At 52.0% G+C, this 21,325-nt stretch overlaps 1 protein-coding gene across 15 annotated transcripts in view; it reads right to left on the reverse strand.

Moving 5' to 3' along the window:
- PPP6R2 (protein phosphatase 6 regulatory subunit 2) overlaps window positions 1-11,458 on the reverse strand; it is a 100,511-nt gene extending 89,053 nt beyond the window's left edge. For all 15 annotated transcript variants that reach the window (XM_050745743.1, XM_050745739.1, XM_050745737.1 and 12 more), the window contains exon 1: window positions 11,360-11,458. The gene's annotated coding sequence lies outside the window, so the exon portion shown is untranslated. The remainder of the gene's footprint in view (window positions 1-11,359) is intronic.
- Window positions 11,459-21,325: the final 9,867 nt, after the last annotated feature.

Here is a 21,325-nt window from a genome sequence, read left to right on the forward strand (position 1 = left end):
CCGTCTCAAAAAACGCTGCTTGCTGTATGTGGATATAACATGATTTCCAATACAGAAGGAGTATCTCTAATCCAAAAATCGTGAAACTGAAATCCTGGACCAGGCACAGTGGCTCACGCCTGTAATCCCAGTACTTTGGGAGGCTGAGGTGGAAGGATCGCTTGAGTCCAGGAGTTCAAGATCAGTCTGGGCAACAGAGCAAGGCCCTGTCTCTGCAAAAAATAAAAAATTAGCCAGGCATGGTGGCAGGCACCTGTAGTCTCAGCTACTCAGGAGCCTGGCAGGTCAAGGCTGTGGTGACCCGTGATTGTGCCACTGCACTCAGCCTAGGTGACATGGAATGAGACCATCTCAAAAAAAAACAAAACAAAGAAAAAAAAAACAAAGGCTGATCCAGGTGCAGTGGCTTTTACAACTAATTGATCAAAACCAGTTACAGATTTGTATGGTATGTGTATGTGTATGTGTATGAGAGAGAGTCTCACTGTCATCCAGGCTGGAGTGCAGTGGCATGATATCGACTGACTGCAACCCCTGCCTCCCAGGTTCAAGCAATTCTCCTACCTCAGCCTCTTGAGTAGCTGGGATCACAGGTGCCTGCCACCATGCCCAGCTAATTTTTGTATTATTAGTACAGACGGGGTTTAACCATGTTGGCCAGCCTGGTCTCAAATTCCTGACCTCAGGTGATCCACCCACCTCAGCCTCTCAAAGTGCTGGGATTACAGGCGTGAGGCACCGTGCCTGGCTACAGATGTTTTTGTTACTTCTCCACTCCCAGACTCCCAGTGTTTCACTTGACTAGGCAAAACAAAAACACAAACAAAAACAAAACAAAAAAAACACTCCAACCCAAAACTTGTTGGGCATCTACATGGTGCTCAAAGTACACGCTCACTGGAGCATTTCAGATTCCGTATTTGGGATGTTCCACTGGTAAATCTGAGAAAATCTGAAATCAGAAACTCCTCTAGTCCCAAGTATTTTATTTTATTTATTATTTATTTATTTTGAGATAAAGTCTCACTCCGTAACCCAGGCTGGAGTGCAGTGGCGTGATCTTGGCTCACTACAATCTCTGCCTTCTGGGTTCAAGCGATTCCCCTGCCTCAGCCTCCTGAGTAGCCGGAATTACAGCCATGTGCCACCATGCCCCACTAATTTCTGTACTTTCAGTAGAGACAAGGTTTCACCATGTTGGCCACGGTGGTCTCAAACTCCTGACCTCAGGTGATCTGCCCACCTTAGCCTCCCAAAGTGCTGAGATTACAGGCATGAGCCACCACGCCCAGGCTCCCAGTCAGCTTTTCTAAATAAAATTGTGTTGGAACATAAACAGGAACACACACACAAATGCCTGATACATAATCAGTTATCGTTATGATTCCAAAATTTATTCGCTTTTCTTTATTCTTCCTCTATTCTTCTAGGGAATCTATTAAAATTATTTTTTTGTTTTTTTTTTTGTTTTTTTTGAGACGGAGTCTCGCTCTGTCGCCCAGGCTGGAGTGCAGTGGCCGGATCTCAGCTCACTGCAAGCTCCGCCTCCCAGGTTTACGCCATTCTCCTGCCTCAGCCTCCCAAGCAGCTGGGACTACAGGCGCCCGCCACCTCGCCCGGCTAGTTTTTTGTATTTTTTTAGTAGAGACGGGGTTTCACCGGATTAGCCAGGATGGTCTCGATCTCCTGTCCTCGTGATCCGCCCGTCTCGGCCTCCCAAAGTGCTGGGATTACAGGCTTGAGCCACCGCACCCGGCGGAATCTATTAAAATTTTTAAAAAATATTTTAAGTTAGCCTTTTCCTTAACAAAAAAAAAAAGGGGGGGGGGGAGAGGCTTTTGAATCAAACTACCTGGGGTACAAATCTTGCCTCTATCACCTACTTGCTGTTTATCTCCGTTTCCTCATCTATGAAACAAAACAATACAGGTGTACTTTGTCTAACGTGCTTCCCTTCATTGTGCTTCACAGGTTTTTTACAAATTAAAGGTCAGGCCGGGCGCGGTGGCTCACGCCTGTAATCCCAGCACTTTGGGAGGCCGAGACGGGCGGATCACAAGGTCAGGAGATGGAGACCACGGTGAAACCCCGTCTCTACTAAAAATACAAACAATTAGCCGGGCGCGGTGGCGAGTGCCTGTAGTCCCAGCTACTCAGGAGGCTGAGGCAGGAGAATGGCGTGAACCCGGGAGGCGGAGCTTGCAGTGAGCCGAGATCGCGCCACTGCACTCCAGCCTGGGCGACAGAGCAAGACTTCGTCTCAAAAAAAAAAAAAAAAAAAAAAAACAAAAAAAAAAAACAAATTAAAGGTCAGTAGCAACCTTGTGTCGAGCAAGTCTACAGGCACCATTTTGCCAACAGCATGTGCTTACTTCGTGTCTCTGTGTTGCATTCTGGTAATTCTCACAATATTTGAAAATTTTTCGTTATTATTTTATCTGTTACGGAGACCTGTGATCAGTGATGTTTGATGTTACTATTGTAATTGTTTTGGGGAACTACAAACCGTGCCCATGTAGGACGGCAAACTTAATAAATGTTGCGTATTTTTTTTTTTCTTTGAGACGGAGTCTTGCTCTGTCGCATAGGCTGTAGTGGCGTGATCTTGGCTCACTGCAAGTTCCGCCTCCGGGGTTCACGCCATTCTCCCATCTCAGCCTCCCGAGTAGCTGGACTACAGGTGCCTGCCACCATGCCTGGTTAATTTTTTTTTGTATTTTTAGTAGAGACGGGGTTTCACCGTGTTAGCCAGGATGGTCTTGATCTCCTGACCTCAGGATCTGCCTGCCTCGGCCTCCCAAAGTGCTGGGATTACAAGCGTGAGCCCCCGCGTCCAGCCAATGCCACGTATGCTCTGACTGGCCATTTCCCTGAGTCTCTCCCTTTCCTCAAGGTTCCCTACTCCCTGAGACACAACAGTAATAAAATTAGGTCAATTAATCCTGTACGAAAGGAAGAGTCACATGTCTCTCATTTCAATTAAAAGCTAGAAACGCTTAAGCTTAGCGAGGAAGGCATGTCAAAAGCCGACAGGCCAAAAGCTAGCCCTCCTACACCAGTTTGCCAAGTTGTGAAGCCCAAAGAAAGGTTCTTGAAGGAAATTAAAACTGCTACTCCAGTGAACACACAAATAATAATAAAGCAAAACAGCTTTACTGCTGATATGGAGAAGGTTGCTTTCTGTTTGGAGACACGGTCTTACTCTGTTGCCCAGGCTGGAATGCAGTGGCACAATCCTAGCTCACTGCAGCTCTGATGTCCCAGACTCAAGCCATCCTCCTGCCTCAGCCTCCCCAGTAGCTGGTGTAGCACCACTACACTCAGCTAAACATTTGATATTTTGTAGAGATGAGGTTTCACTATATTACCCAGGATGGTCTCAAACTCCCGAGCTCAAGCAATCCTCCCCACTCAGCCTCCCAAAGTGCTGGGATTAGAGGTGTGAGCAACCGTGCCTAGCCTGCAGAAAGTTTTTTGTTTTTTTTTGTGGGACAGAGTCTCGCTCTGTCACCAGGCTGGAGTGCAGTGGCACGATCTCGGCTCACTGCAACTTCTGCCTCCTCCGTTCAAGCAATTCTCGTGCTTCGGCTTCCCAAAGTAGCTGGGACTACAGGCACGTGCCACCATGCCCAGCTAGTTTTTGTATTTTTAGTAGAGAAGGTGTTTCACCACGTTGGCCAGGATGGTCTCCTCCTGACCTCGTGATCCACCTGCCTCAGCCTCACACGGTGCTGGGATTACAGGTGTCAGACACCACACCCAGGGCCTGCAGAAAGTTTTTTTTTTTTTTTTTTTTTGAGACGGAGTCTCGCGCTGTCACCCAGGCTGGAGTGCAGCGGCCGGATCTCAGCTCACTGCAAGCTCCGCCTCCCGGGTTCACGCCATTCTCCTGCCTCCGCCTCCCGAGTAGCTGGGACTACAGGCGTCCACCACCTCGGCCAGCTAGTTTTTTTTTTGTATTTTTTTAGTAGAGACGGGGTTTCACCGTGTTAACCAGGATGGTCTCGATCTCCTGACCTCGTGATCCGCCCGTCTCGGCCTCCCAAAGTGCTGGGATTACAGGCTTGAGCCACCGCGCCCGGCCGGGAAGTTTTAATGGTTTAGAGAGAAGACCAAACCAGGCTTCAATAGCCTACAGCAAGGCCCTCACTCTCTTCAATTCTACAAAGGATGACAGAGATGACAAAGCTGCGGAAGAAAAGCTGGAAGCTAGCAGAGATTGGTTCATGAGGCTTAAGAAGCCACTCTATTAGCATAATAAAATGCAAGGTGAAACAGCAAACGGTGGCTGGGCGTGGTGGCTCCCAGGTTGTATTTTTAGTAAAGATGGGGTTTCACCGTGTTAGCCAGGATGGTCTCAATCTCCTGACCTCATGATCCGCCCCTCTCAGCTTGCCAAAGCACTGGGATTACATTACTTTGTAATCTCAGTAATCTCAGCTGAGAATCTCAGCTGTAATCTCAGCTACTAGGGAGGCTGAGGCAGGAGAATCGCTTGAACCTGGGAGGCGGAGGTTGCGGTCAGCCGAGATCGCACCACTGCACTCCAGCCTGGGCAACAAGAGCAAAACTCCATCTCAAAACAAACAAACAAACAAACAAAGAAACAAAAAAACCCACTGTTAAGACCTACTGCTCAGAAAAAGATTCCCTTCAAAATATTACTGCTGACAATGCACCTAGTCACCCAAGAGCTCTGATAAAGATGTACAAGGAGATTAATGTTGTCATACCTGCTAACATACTCCATACTGCAGCCCGTGGATCAAGGAGTAATTCTGACTCTTAAGTCTTATAATTTAAGAAATACATTTCAGGCCGGGCGCGGTGGCTCAAGCCCGTAATCCCAGCACTTTGGGAGGCCGAGACGGGCGGATCACGAGGTCAGGAGATCGAGACCATCCTGGCTAACACGGTGAAACCCCGTCTCTACTAAAAAAATACAAAAAACTAGCCAGGCGAGGTGGCGTGCGCCTGTAGTCCCAGCTAGTCGGGAGGCTGAGGCAGGAGAATGGCGTAAACCCGGGAGGCGGAGCTTGCAGTGAGCTGAGATCCGGTCACTGCACTCCAGCCTGGGCGGCAGAGCGAGACTCTGTCTCAAAAAAAAAAAAAAAAGAAAGAAAGAAATACATTTCAGGTCCGGTACAGTGGTTCACGCCTGTAATCCCAGCAACTTTGGGAGGCCAAGGCAGGTGGATCACCTGAAGTCAGGAGTTTGAGACCAGACTGGCCAACATGGTGAAACCCCGTCTCTATTGAAAATGCAAAAATTAGCCGGGCATGGTGGTGGGCACCTGTAATCCCAGCTACTCAGGAGGCTGAGGCAGGAGAATCGCTTGAACCTGGGAGGCAGAGGTTGCAGTGAGCCAAGATCACACCAGTGCACTCCAGCCCAGGAAACAAGAGGAAAACTCTGTCTCAAAAAAAAAAAAACAGTAACAGAACTAGAAGTAGAGCCTGAAGATGTGACTGAATTGCTGCAATCTCAGGATAAAAGACATGAGGAGTTGCTTCTAATGAATGAGCAAAGAAAACGGTTTCTTTTTTTTTTTGAGATGGAGTCACCCAGGCTGGAGTACAGTGGCACGATCTTGGCTCACTGCAACCTCCACCTCCTGGGTTCAAGCAATTCTCCTGCCTCAGCCTCCTGAATAGCTGGGATTACAGATATGCACCACCACGCCCGGCTAATTTTTGTGTTTTTAGTAGAGATGGAGTTTCACCACGTTGTTCAGGCTGGTCTCCAACTCCTGACCTCAGGTGATCCACCCACCTTGGCCTCCCAAAGTGCTTACAGGGGTGGGCCACTGCGCCCAGCTGCTTTTTTTCTTTCTTTCTTTCTTTCTTGAGATGTAGTTTCGCTCGTGTTGCCCAGGCTGGAATGCAACAGCGTGATCTCGGCTCACTGCAACCTACACCTCCCAGGTTCAAGCAATTCTCCTGCCTTAGCCTCCCGAATAGCTGAGATTACAGGCACCTGCCACCACGCCTGGCTGATTTTTTGTATTTTTAGTGAAGACGGGATTTCAACAGTCTGCTCTTGGCTGGAGTGCAATGGCGCCAGCTCCGGCTGGTCTCGAACTTCTGACCTCAGGATGGTCTCGATCTCCTGACCCATCCGCCCGCCTCGGCCTCCCAAAGTGCTGGGATTACAGGCGTGAGCCACCGCGCCCGGCGAAGACGGGATTTCAACATGTTGGCCAGGCTGGTCTCGAACTTCTGACCTCAGGTGATCCACCTGCCTCAGCCTCCCAAAGTGCTGGGATTACAGACGTGAGCCACTATGCCTGGCCACATTCTGCTTTTGTGGGTGTGCTTTTATTTATTTTTGGCATAGATGGGGCCTCATTATGTTGCTCAGGCTGGCCTAGAATTCCTGGCCTCAAGTGTTCCTCCCACCTCAGCCTCCCGAAGTGCTGGGATTACAGGCACCAGTCACCACGCCCAGTCTGTGTTTTATTGTTTTTTTTTTTGAGACAGGGTCTCACACTGTCGCCCAGGCTGGAGTGCAGTGGAGTGATCACAGCTCACTGCAGCCTTGACCTCCCCAGGCTCAGGTGATCCTCCCACCTCGGCGTCCGAGTAGCTGGGACTATAGGTGCACACCACCAGGCCCAGCTATTTTTTTTTTTTTTTTTTTTTTGAGAGGAAGTCTCACTCTTGTCGCCCAGGCTGGAGTGCAATGGCGCAATCTTGGCTCACTGCAATCTCCACCTCCCGGGTTCAAGCGATTCTCCTGCCTCAACCTCCTGAGTAGCTGGGATTACAGGCGCCCGCCACCTACTGTATTTTCAGTAAAGACGGAGTTTCACTATGTTGGCCAGGCTGGTCTAGAACTCCTGACCTCAGGTGATCCACCTGCCTCGGCCTCCCAAAGTGCTGGGATTACAGGCGTGAGCCACCATACGAGGCCCTGTTTTTTGTTTTTGTAGAGATAGGATTTTGTCATGTTGCCCAGACTGCTCTGGCCTTAAGTGATGCTCCCACTTCAGCCTCCCAAAGTGCTGGGATTACAGGCGTGGACCACTGCACCCAGCCCATGTGCTTTTTAACAAATACCCATTCCCAAGGCTTTAAACCTTATCCCCATGATGACGTTGTACACCTACAGCTTGACCTCTCCTCTGGGTTCCAGATCCCTTTCTCCCTAGTGACCCTTGGACTTCTCAGACGTCCACTACTTTCAGCCAAGAGAAAGCCTTGCTTTCTACTTCCAAACTGTAATAACACCCCCAGCCCTGACTAATTCAGCTTCCCTATTTCAATAAACAGTGCTACTATCCACCCATTTGTTCCATCAAAAAGCCTAGAAGGGTTGACGGGGCTGGGAGGAAAAAAGAAGCCCAGAAATTACCCTGAGTCCACTCATTCTCTCACACCTCTCTTCTCATCTATCAACAAGTCCCAACATCTCTACCTCCAAAATATCTCCCTAAATCCACCACCAAGGTCTAAACCATTACAATCACTACACCCACCTCCCAACATTTCATCTCACCCCCGCCTCCTGTTCACGTGCCAGTGTCCATATGATCATGGCACTCTCCAACTCAACCTCCAGGCCAGGTTTCTCCTACAACTCAGACTCAAGGTTCAACCCCCTACTAACAGCTGCAAGGAACGGCTTAATGAGAAGACCAACTTTCTAGCCCCGGCTCCTGCCTCTCTCTCCCCTTACCGTAAGCACATCAGTCTTATCTAGGTTCCTGGGGGATATCACACCCGAAATTTCCCACCTCAGGGCCTTTGCATGTGCTGTCCTCTCAGCCTGGGAGACTCTGTCCCCCAACTTGTCTCAAAAGCTAGCTGCCTCTCACATTCCAGAGATTAACTGAAATGAGCTAGAAAAGTCAAAGGGGTGAGATACATACACTGATTGCGTACCCACAACATTTCAAAGTAAAAAATAAAAACAACGGGAAGATAAACCAGAAAGGAAGGGACATCAAAAAGAGGTGAACAGCCGATAGTGTCAGCAATTGCCGGGGCACGGAGAAGCCAACAGCGTGGCAGAGAGGCCACGAGGAAAGGGTGGATGAAAGAACAAGACACAGGAGAAGGGTCTAGAACAAAATCAGCGACAAAGGGGGGGCTGCAGTGAGAGGCAGGGACTAAATAAATGGAAGTGACAGACTTGGGGGAGCCGGTGCTGACAGATCAGGGAATAAGCAGCAAATTGGGAGGCGTCAGTAACAAGAGAGTGGACGAAGCAGATAGGGAAGCTGCGAGTACGCAGAGTGGCAGGTGGGAGGACAGTAAGGTGCATGGGGAAGGTGACAGGTGTGAGGGAAGAGATGATGGGGATGGAAGGAATAGGACAGTGCAGGGTAAGGTGAGGTCGCAGATGACTGGTGATATCTGACGCAGTGACGGGGAACGTGGCAGGAAAAGAGGAGTGGTGTTGGAAAGAGGGGGAAATGACGGAAAGGGGAGTCAGTGATTGGACAAGAGGGGTGATGACAGCGGGCACTGAAAGTTCTCCCACTGACAGGCGGGGGAGAAGCAGTGGGGAGACACTGACAGGCGGGGTCCCTAACAGCAGGGCAGGGTACTAATGGGTCCCTGATAGACAAGGGAGAAAAGAGGAAGCATGAAAGAGGGGACACGCGCTGACAATAGGGGAGAACTCATGGGGAACATCTGACAGGCACTAACACAGGCTGACAGGCACTAACACGGGCTGACAGCAAAGAGGGGAAAGGCCACAACAGGCAGGACGGGGGACACACTTATGAGGGAAACTTACTGACAATGGGGCTCACCGACAGAGGCACCGGCACTGATGGGGGGCACTGACAGAGAAGATCAATGACAGGTGGGGGCACCGCTGACAGAAGGGGTCACAGAGCGCTGGGACTGACAAGGAAGGGCACTGGCAGGGGAGGGATTATGCAGTCAGTGACTGATGGGTACGGGTGGGGGTGCAGACACTGATGGGTGGGATGTGACAGAAAGAAAATAACTGACTGGCGGGGGCACTGGCTGATGGGGGACAGGGATGCGGGACTCTGACTGGGGAACACTGATGGGTGGCAGACTGGACTGACGGTGGGGGAGCACTGACCAACAGTGGAGGCACTGACCAGTGTGGAGGCACTGACCGAAGGGAGGGGCATGACTTGCAAGGAGCACTGACGGTGGGGGGCACTGATGGGTGGGGTGGGGACTGATGGGTGAGGTGCAATGACTGGCTAGCAGGGAACACTGACTGGTGTAGGGTGGGGGAACAGAAGGAGAGCACTGACTGGGGGGGGCACTGACTGACTGGGAGGGAACCGACTGCGGGGGGAACTGACTGGGAGGAACTGACCAGAGGGGGCCTTGACTTGCAGGGAACTGACTGGAGAGAGAACTGACTTGGGGGGCCTTGACTTCGGGGAACTGACTGGAGTGGGCATTGATTTGGGGGGCACTGACTGGAGGGGGCACTGATGGGAAGAACTGACTGAGGGGGGCACTGACTGGGGGGGCACTGACTGACATGGGGGACACTGACTGAAGGGGGCACTGACTGGGGGGAACCAACTGACTTGGGGGAAACTGATTGGAGGGGGCACTGACTTGGGGGAACTTACTTGGGGGGAACTGACTGGAGGTCACTGACTGGAGGGGGCACTGACGGACTTAGGGGGACACTGACTGGGGGGCACCGACTGACTGGGGGGGACTAGAGAAGGCAGTGACTGGAGGGGCACTGACTGACTTGAGGGGCACTGACCGGGGGAACTGACTGGAGGGGGCAGTGACTGGGGGGAAATGACTGGAGGGGGCACTGACTGGGGGTCACTGACTGGAGGGGGCACTGACGGACTTAGGGGGACACTGACTGGGGGACACCAACTGACTGGGGGGAACTGACTAGAGGAGGCAGTGACTGGAGGGGCACTGACTGACTTGAGGGGCACTGACCGGGGGAACTGACTGGAGGGGGCAGTGACTGGGGGGAACTGACTGGAGGGGCACTGACTGGGGGGAACTGACTGGAGGAGCGCTGACTGACTGGGGGGGGAACTGACTGGAGGGAGCAATGACTGGAGGGGCACTGACTGACTGGAGGGGCAGTGACTGGGGGGAAATGACTGGAGGGGGCAGTGACTGGGAGGAACTGACTGGAGGGGCACTGACTGACGGGGGGGGAACTGACTGGAGGGAGCAATGACTGGAGGGGCACCGACTGGGGGGAACTGACTGGAGGGGGCAGTGACTGGGGGGAAATGATTGGAGGGGGCACTGACTGGGGGGAACTGACTGGAAGGGCACTGACTGACTGGGGGGGAACTGACTGGAGGGAGCAATGACTGGAGGGGCACTGACTGACTGGAGGGGCACTGACTGACTGGAGGGGCACTGACTGGAGGGGCACTGACTGGGGGGAACTGACTGGAGGGGCACTGACTGGGGGGAACTGACGGGAGGGGCACTGACTGGGGGGAAATGACTGGAGGGGCACTGACTGACTGGGGGGGGAACTGACTGGAGGGAGCAATGACTGGAGGGGCACTGACTGGAGGGGCACTGACTGGGGGGAACTGACTGGAGGGGGCACTGACTGGGGGGAACTGACTGGAGGGGCACTGACTGGGGGGAACTGACTGGAGGGGCACTGACTGGGGGGAACTGACTGGAGGGGGCACTGACTGGGGGGAACTGACTGGAGGGGCACTGACTGGGGGGAACTGACTGGAGGGGGCACTGACTGGGGGGAACTGACTGGAGGGGCACTGACTGGGGGGAACTGACTGGAGGGGGCACTGACTGGGGGGAACTGACTGGAGGGGCACTGACTGGCTGGGGGGGGAACTGACTGGAGGGGGCACTGACTGGGGGGAACTGACTGGAGGGGCACTGACTGACTGGGGGGGGAACTGACTGGGGGAGAAATGACTGGAGGGGCACTGACTGGGGGAACTGACTGGAGGGGCACTGACTGGGGGGAACTGACTGGAGGGGCACTGACTGGGGGGGGAACTGACTGGAGGGGCACTGACTGGGGGGAACTGACTGGAGGGGCACTGACTGGCTGGGGGGGGAACTGACTGGAGGGGCACTGACTGGGGGGAAATGACTGGAGGGGCACTGACTGACTGGGGGGGGAACTGACTGGAGGGAGCAATGACTGGAGGGGCACTGACTGGAGGGAACTGACTGGAGGGGCACTGACTGGGGGGAAATGACTGGAGGGGGCACTGACTGGGGGAACTGACTGGAGGGGCACTGACTGGGGGGAAATGACTGACTTGGGGGGGAACTGACAGGGGGGCACCGACTGACTGGGGGGAACTGACTGACGCGGGGGAAGTGACTTGGGAAGCAATGGCTGACTGGGGGCCGGGTCCGAGCGGCGGGCGGCCGCACTCACCTGCCCTGCGGGCCGGGCGTCGCGGCAGCTCCTCGGAGGCCCGTGTGGAGGCCCGAGCGGAGGCCAGGGCGCTGGTGGAGGCAAAGCCCGGGCGGCCTCGGGCGGGCCGCACACACATGGGCCCGGCCCGGGGCGCAGCGCCTGCGGACACCGGCGCGGCCGGCCGGCGGCTCGAGACCGACTCGGGGCCGCGGGCGGCACTCGGATCGCTCCAAAATGGCGGCGGCGGCACACGGGCGCGCGCTCCGGGGGCGGGGTCTCCGCGTGGGGCGCGCACGCTCGCGGCCGGGGGCGGGGCCGCGCGGGTGGGCGGGACCGGGACCTGGGCCAGCTCTTGGGGCCCCCTGGAGCCGGAGCACTCTGTGCAGCCCGCGTGGGAGCACTAGGCTCCCGGCCTCGGAGGGGTGTCCACTGTCTTGGAGTGGGTGGGGTAAGAGTCCGTCTTTCCTCTTTTACGTTCCCCTTTGAGGTATGGCTAAAGTTTTGTGCAAGCATAGTTAATTTTGTTGTAGCCACAAAACAATCCTCTAGAGGCCCGACGCAGTTTGAGAGCCACACACCTGGGGCAGGGGTTTCCCCGTGGCCCAGGAAAGGGCCTGTTCTCCCGGGCCTCCCTCCTGCCACAGGCCCCTCCCAGAGGCCGCGGGGCATGGACGCCCAGAGCAGCAGGAGCAGGCTCGGTCCCCGGCTCCAGGCCTGGCCCCTCCCCGTCTCGCGTCCTGCCTGGATCCGGAGCGCCTGAGCCGCCTCCAGACACTGTTTTCTCCAGGTGCCCTACGACTTCTTGCTCGGCGTTTTGGAAATTAAGTATGTGCCTATTTAACAGGTGCTGGAATTGTTTAATTCCATCAAACTAATCTCAAAAAATGATCACTATTATTTCAGATGTCAGAGCGAGCTGTGGGTAAATGTTGGGAAAACATGGCTCACTTCAGGGATCTCTAAACGTTGTTTCCAGTTGTCAGTGTATTGCCCAGTATTCACCGATGCTCTCAGGGAAAGCGGATCTGGGCGGCTCAAATATTCGGTATTTCTCCTTTGCCAGCTGGCGCTGCTAGGCTTTGTCGGTAGGGGGCGCCAGAGAGACGTTGCAGGAGAAAAGGGCTTGGCCTTGCGGCTGGTGGCCCCGGGCTTCCCCGACGCCTGTCCCCTCCCCTGGTCAGAAGCACCCTCCTCGGCGGTTTTATAGCAGATGTCTCCAGCGAGCCTTTCCCCAGCAAAGCTTTTCCCCTAGCATCCTAAGGGTCAGATTTCTGGCAGATTTCCGTTGAGAGAACTTCCAGGAAGTGGGGGTAAAGAAGCCTCAGCCTCACAACCTAGAGGAGAGACGTCCTGCGTTCAGTAGGCTGTGCCCTTCTCATGCCCTCGCCATGGTCTCCTTTGCAGGAGCGGGAGGCGCTGCTGAGTTGAGCTGCGGAATGGGGACTGGGGCCAGGGGCACCAGATGCGGGAGATGCTCCAACCTCCCTTTTGCTGCCCTAAGCACGTTCAACTCTCTGCCTGATCTTGATACCCCTCCTGTGCTCAGCCAGTGCACCTGGGGTCAGCAAGAGCCCCTCTCCTCCTCTCTCACCCACACTGGATTCATCAGCAAATGTGTTCCCTCCACGGCAACATGTGGTAGCTCCACTACCAACATTCTGGTTCGAAACCAGTTTCTTTCTCCTGACTCCCAATAGTCTCCTATGGGGCCCCTGCTTCCATCCTGGAGTACTTGCTGTAGGTCAGCTTGCTGTAATCAGCAAAGCACCCAGAGGGGTCCAGTTAAAATAGATCCGATTGGCTGGGCACGGTGGCTCACGCCTGTAATCCCAGCACTTTGGGAGGCCAAGACGGGCGGATCACAAGGTCAAGAGATCGAGACCATCCTGACTAACACGGTGAAACCCCGTCTCTTACTAAAAATACAAAAACATTAACCAGACGTGGTGGCGGGCACCTGTAGCCCCAGCTACTCGGGAGGCTGAGGCAGGAGAATGGCGTGAACCCGGGAGGCGGAGCTTGCAGTGAGCCAAGATCGCGCCACTGCACTCCAGCCTGGGCAACAGAGCGAGACTCTGTCTCTAAATAAATATATGAAATGAAATGAAATAGGTCAGATCACATCTTCCCTACCCCCAGGAGCTCTTGCCTCACAGGCTGAACGACAAAGTCCCTGCTGTTGCCCACAGCGCCCTACATGACCTGAGCTCACCTCTCCTACTCCCCTTGCTCATGGCTCCCATCGCGACTGCCTGCCACAGATGGTTGGCTGGTGATGTCCCTGCATCCCCGCAGGGACATCCTCGGTCATTGCTGTGCTTGGGACTGTCCTCCGGGATCTTGACTGCACTGTGCCCTTCCCTGTGGGGGTTTCCCTGGTCACTGTGTTTCAACTCACAATCATACACACACACATCACACACCACGTACCACACACACCACATACCACACACACCACATACCACACACACCCTCCACACACACCCCACACACCCTCCACACACACCCCACATACCACACACACACCACATACCACACACACTATATACCACACACACCCTCCCCACACACCCCACATACCACACACACACCATATACCACATACCACACACACTATATACCACACACACCCTCCACACACACCCCACATACCACACACCCAAATACCACACACACACACCACATACCACACACATTACATACCACATACATTACATACCACACACACCACACACCCTACACACACACCACACACCCTACACACACACACCACATACCACACACCACACACACACCACATACCACACACACTATATACCACACACACGCACCACATACCACACACATTACATACCACACACACCACACACCCTACACACACACACCACATACCTGTAACACATACCACATACCACACACACTACATACCCCATACACACCACACACCCTATACACACACACCATACACCCTACACGCACACCACATACCACACAACCACATACCACACACACACCACACACAACACATACCACACACATTACATACTACACGCACCACACACCACACCACACACACCACACACCACATACCACACACATGACATACCACAGACACACCACACACGCTACACACACCACACACCATACACACACACCACATACCACACACACCACATACCACACAAACCACATACCACACACACCACATACCACACACACCACATACCACACACACACCACACACTGTACACACACACACCACATACCACACATACCACACACACACCACATACCACACACACAACATACCACAGACACACCACACACGCTACACACACCACACACCATACACACACACCACATACCACACACACCACATACCACACACACACCACACACACACACCACACACTGTACACACACACACCACATACCACACATACCACACACACACCACACACCACACACACTACCCACACACACCACACACTGTACACATACCACATACCACACACTACATACCACACTTACTACATACACACACACTACATACCACACACACCACACACACCACACACCCTACACACACACACCACATACATCACACACCACTTACCACACACACTACATACACCACACACCACTTACCACACACACTACATACCACACACACGACATACCACAGACACACCACACACACACCACATACCACACTCACACACCACACACACTACACACACACACCACACACCATACACACACACACCACATACCACACACACCACATACCACACACACTACATAGCACACACACTACATACCACACACACTACATACCACACACACCAAACACACCACACACCCTACACACACACCACATACCACACACACACCACATACATCACACACCACTTACCACACACACTACATACCACACACCACACACCACTTACCACACACACTACATACCACACACCACGTGTACCACATACCACACACACGACATACCACAGACACACCACACACACACCACATACCACACTCACACACCACACACACTACACACACACCACACACCATACACACACACACCACATACCACACACACCACATACCACACACACTACATAGCACACACACTACATAGCACACACACTACATACCACACACACCACACACATACCACACACCCTACACACACACACACCACATACCACACACACACACCACACACACCACTTACCACACACACTACATACACACACTACATACCACACACACACCACACACCCTACACACACACACCACATACCACACACACACACCCCACATACACACACCACACACCACTTGCCACACACAGTACATACCACACACCATGCACACCACATACCACACACACTACATCACTACATACCACACACACACCACACACCAAACACACCATACACCACACATACCACATACCACACACTACACACACTACACACCATACATATACCACAAACACACCACACACCACACACTACATACCACACACTGCACACCATACACACCACATACCACACACCACACACCACACACACTGCACACATACCACAGACACACACACACACCACACACACAGACACACCACACACATCGCACACACATACCACACACAGACACACACACACTACACACATGCAAGTGCACTGCACACATACCACAGACACACACACACACCACACACACAGACACACCACACACATCGCACACACATACCACACACAGACACACACACACTACACACATGCAAGTGCACGCACACACCACACACCACACACACACCACACACACACACCAACACACCACACACCCCACAGACACTATACCCACACAGCACACACACCCCACACAGCGCACACACACCACACACATCGCACACACCGCACACACCACACACATACACCACATACACACCACACACATATACCACACGCACATGCATGTACACACACACCCCACACACCACACACTACACACCACACACCACACATACACCACACACACAGCACACACACAGACACATACACCAACACACCACACACATACCCCCACACACACTATACCCACACAGCACACACACCACACACACCTTCCACACACACACCACACATCGCACACACACTACACACGTGCACATGCATGCGCACACACACACTTCATCACCACCTTCCCCGCTTAGTTTTTCCTCCTTCAAAATTGTATCACTAGTCACAGTTCAATAAAGGGACAGAAACCACACAATGGTTTCAACAGGGAAAGTCTGATATAAAATATTATCAACGGCCGGGCGCGGTGGTTCACGCCTGTAATCCCAGCACTCTGAGAGGCCAAGGTGGGCGGATCACGAGGTCAGGAGATCGAGACCATTCTGGCTAACACGGTGAAACCCCGTCTCTACTAAAAATACAAAAAATTAGCCGGGCGTGGTAGCAGGCGCCTGTAGTCCCAGCTACTCAGGAGGCTGAGGCAGGAGAATAGTGTGAACCCAGGAGGCGGAGCTTACAGTGAGCCGAGATCACGTCACTGCACTCCAGCCCGGGTGACAGAGTGAGACTCCATCTCAAAAAAAAAAAAAAAAAAAAAAAAAAAAAACACATATATATATATAATATATTATCAACAAAAGGGGATTAATTATAAAGTAATAAAGTTAAGTTTGTGTTCAAGAAAGGACAGTCTAGCTTGGGCAACACAGCGAGAGCCTGTCTCTACAAAAATTTTTAAAATTAGCTAGGCATGGTGGTGCACAGCTGTAGTCCCAGCTACTCTGGAGGCTGAGGTGGGAGGATTGCTTGAGCCCTGGAGGTCGGGGCTGCAATGAGCTGTGACCATGCCACTGTACTCCAATGTGGGTGACAGAGCAAGACCCTGTCTCTAAATTAATCAATTAAAATAAAGAAGGAACAGGCCAGGTATGGTGGCTCACACCTATAATCCCAGCACTTTGTGAGGCTGACACAGGAGGATCACTTGAGGCCAGGAGTTTGAGACCAGCCTGGACAACACGGTGAGACCCAGTCTCTAAAAAAAAAAAAAAAAAAAAAATTCTCTACTAAAAATACAAAAATTAGCTGGGCATGGTGGCACACGCCTGTAGTCCCAGCTACTTGGGAGACTGAGGCAGGAGAATTGCTTGAACCCAGGAGGTGGAGGTTGCAGTGAGCCGAGATCACACCACTGCATTCCAGCCTGGGCAACAGAGCAAGACTCCATCTCAAATAAATAAATAAATAAATAGGCCGAGCGCAGTGGCTCATGCCTGTAATCCCAGCACTTTGGGAAGCCGAGGCGGGCAGATCACGAAGTCAGGAGATCAAGACCATCCTGCTAACTCGGTGAAACCCTGTCTCTACTAAAAATACAAAAAAAAAAAAAAAAAAAAATTAGCCAGGTGTGGTGGCAGCACCTGTAGTCCCAGCTACTCGAGAGGCTGAGGCAGGAGAATGGCGTGAACCCGGGAGGCGGAGCTTGCAGTGAGCCGAGATCGTGCCACTGCACTCCAGCCTGGGCGACAGAGCCAGACTCCGTCTCAAAAATAAATAAACAAATAGGCAAAAGATCTGCATAAACATTTATTTAAAGAAGCTAACACGAATGACTTAGAAGCACATGATAAGATGCTCAACATCAATAATCTTCAGGGAAATGCCAAACTCATCCACAATAAAGTACGGCTGCAGACCGCCCCCTTGAATGGCTGGAACAATACTAAGCATCGGGGAGGATGTGGAGAACTGGAACCTTTATACATTCCTAGTGGGAATGTAAAACTGTTCAGAAAAGTTTGATAATTTCTCCAAAGTTTGAACATAAACTTACCATACAGCCCAACACTTTCAATCCTACGTATCTACCCCCCAAAAGTGGAAATGTGTGTCCTCACAGAGACTTGGACACAAATGTCACAGCAGCATGAGTCATAATAAGTAAACACTGGAGGGCCGGGCGCGGTGGCTCACGCCTGTAATCCCAGCACTTTGGGAGGCCGAGACGGGCGGATCACGAGGTCAGGAGATCGAGACCATCCTGGCTAACACGGTGAAACCCCGTCTCTACTAAAAAGTACAAAAAACTAGCTGGGCGAGGTGGCGAGCGCCTGTAGTCCTAGCTACTTGGGAGGCTGAGGCGGGAGAATGGCGTAAACCCGGGAGGCGGAGCTTGCAGTGAGCCGAGATCCGGCCACTGCACTCCAGCCTGGGCGACAGAGCGAGACTCCGTCTCAAAAAAAAAAAAAAAAAAAAAAAAGTAAACACTGGAAACAATCCAAATGTCCTTCAAATAGTAAATGGACAAGAAAACGTTATATAAAAATACCATTCATGAGAAGGAATGAACTACTAGTACATGCAACAATATGCATGAGCTCAAAAACATAATGTGAGGTGCAAGAAACCAGGCAGAATAAACTAGTCTATGCATTAGTTTCCAGTTGCTGCCAACACAGGTCCCCACACACATCGTGGCTGATAACCACACACATTTATTCCCTTACAGTCCTGTAGCTCACAAATCTGAGATGAGTCTTACAGGACTAAAATCCAGGTGTTGGCTTCCTTTGGGAAGCTCCAGGGAAAATCTGTATCTTCGCTTTTTCCAGCTTGCCCTGCATCCCTTGGTTCATAGTGTCTTCCTCCATCTTTAAAGCCAGCAGCTGAACATCTTCCAGGTTCTTTTTCTCAGATCCTAGCATCACATTGACTTCTCTGACTCTAAGCCTCCTACCTCTCTCTCTCTCTCTCTTTTTTTCCGGAGACAGAGTCTCCCTCTGTCGCCCAGGCTGGAGTGCAATGGCGTGACCTCGGCTCACTGCAACCTCTGCCTCCTGGGTTCAAGCGATTCTCATACCTCAGCCTCCTGAGTAGCTGGGATTACAGGCACCCACCACCATGACTGGCTAATTTCTGTATTTTTAGTAGAGACAGGGTTTCACCGTGTTAGCCAGGATGGTCTCCATCTAGCCAGGATGGTCTCGATCTACTGACCTCATGATCTGCCCGCCTCAGCCTCCCAAAGTGCTGGGATTACAGGTGTGAGCCACCACACCCGGCCAACTACTTTTAATTATATACAAATTAAGGTGCAAGTTATTCAGAAAGTTTTAGAAAAAGGGCGTTAACTTTAGGGTAGTTATCATGGGAAGGGGCAGTAACTTGTGGGCATTGCCATGGCAATGGAAACAGATGGTACTGGCAGGCGTGTCTCACGGAGAGGTGCTTTTGCCTCTTCCCAGTTGCAGCCAGTCTTTTTTGTTTTTTGGGTTTTTTTTTGAGACACAGTCTCCCTCTGTCACCCAGGCTGTACTGCGGTGGCGCGATCTCAGCTCACTGCAACCTCTGCCTCCTGGATTCAAGCGATTCTCCTGCCTCAGCCTCCCGAGTAGCTGGGACTACAGGCACCAGCCACCATACCTGGCTAATTTTTGTATTTTTAGTACAGATGGGTTTTCACCGTGTTAGCCAGGATGGTCTCGATCTCCTGACCTCATGATCTGCCTGCCTTTTCCGCCTCCCAAAATGCTGGGATTACAGGCGTGAGCCGCCGCGCCCGGCCTTCAGCCAGTCTTTAATCTGGTCTGGAATAAAGTTCGGCCTCCTACCTCAAAATCGGAATACATCGGCCGGGGGCGGTGGCTCAAGCCTGTAATCCCAGCACTTTGGGAGGCCGAGACGGGCAGATCACGAGGTCAGGAGATCGAGACCATCCTGGCTAACATGGTGAAACCCCGTCTCTACTAAAAAAAATACGAAAAACTAGCCGGGCGAGGTGGCGGGCGCCTGTAGTCCCAGCTACTTTGGAGGCTGAGGCAGGAGAATGGCGTAAACCCGGGAGGCGGAGCTTGCAGTGAGCTGAGATCCGGCCACTGCACTCCAGCCTGGGCGACAGAGCGAGACTCCGTCTCAAAAAAAAAAAAAAAAAAAAAAAAAATCGGAATACATCTTACAATGATGGCATACAGTAACCACAGGGGGGAAAAATGCTCAAGACCATTAGTCATACCAGAATACATCTTACAATGACAGTGCAGTAACCACAGGGAAAAAAAATGCGCAAGACCATTAGTAATCAGGAAAATGCAAATTCAAGTCACAAGAATACACAGGTACACTGGCACATGCCTGTAGTTACAGCTACCTGGGGGGGCTGATGCGGGAGGATCCCTTGAGCCTGGGAGTTCCAGGCTGCAGTGAGCCATGATCACATCACTGCACTCCAGCCTGGGTGACAGGATGAGATCTCTTCTCTAAAAATATATATAAAATTTTAAAAATCACGAGATACCACTACCCACTCATTGGCTACAATGAAGACGCTTGGCAACACCAAATGTTGGGAAGGATGTGGAGTAAATGAAACACTTATACACTGTTGGTAAGACTTTTTATTATTATTATTATTTTATTTTTATTTTTTTTGAGACAAAGTCTTGCTCTGTCACACAGCCTGGAGTGCAATGACTCGATTTCGGCTCACTGCAACCTCCGCCTCCCAGGTTCAAGCGATCTCATGCCTCAGCCTCCCGAGTAGCTAGGATTACAGGCGCCTGCCACTATGCCTGGCTAATTTTTGTGTCTTTTAGTAGAAATGGGTTTCACCATGTTGGCCAGGTTGGTCTCAAACTCCTGACCTCAGGTGATCCACCCACTTGGGCTTCCCAAAGTGCTGGGATTACAGGCATGAGCCACCTCGCCTGGCAGGAATGTTTTTAAATGTATGGCTGCTTTGGGAAACGCTAAACATATACCCAGGCTATGCCTCAGCAATTTGGTTTCTACATATGCCCAAGAGAAATGAAAACAAGCCCGGGCAACATGAGACCCCATTTCCACAAAAAGAAAAAAAAATTTTTAAAATAATGGGGTATGGAAGCGTGTGCCTGTAGCCTCAGCTACCCAGGAGACTGAGTGGGAGGACAGCTTGAGCCAGGGGATCGAGGCT

This window comes from Macaca thibetana, chromosome 10, assembly GCF_024542745.1.
Source record: "Macaca thibetana thibetana isolate TM-01 chromosome 10, ASM2454274v1, whole genome shotgun sequence".
NCBI lineage: Eukaryota > Metazoa > Chordata > Mammalia > Primates > Cercopithecidae > Macaca > Macaca thibetana.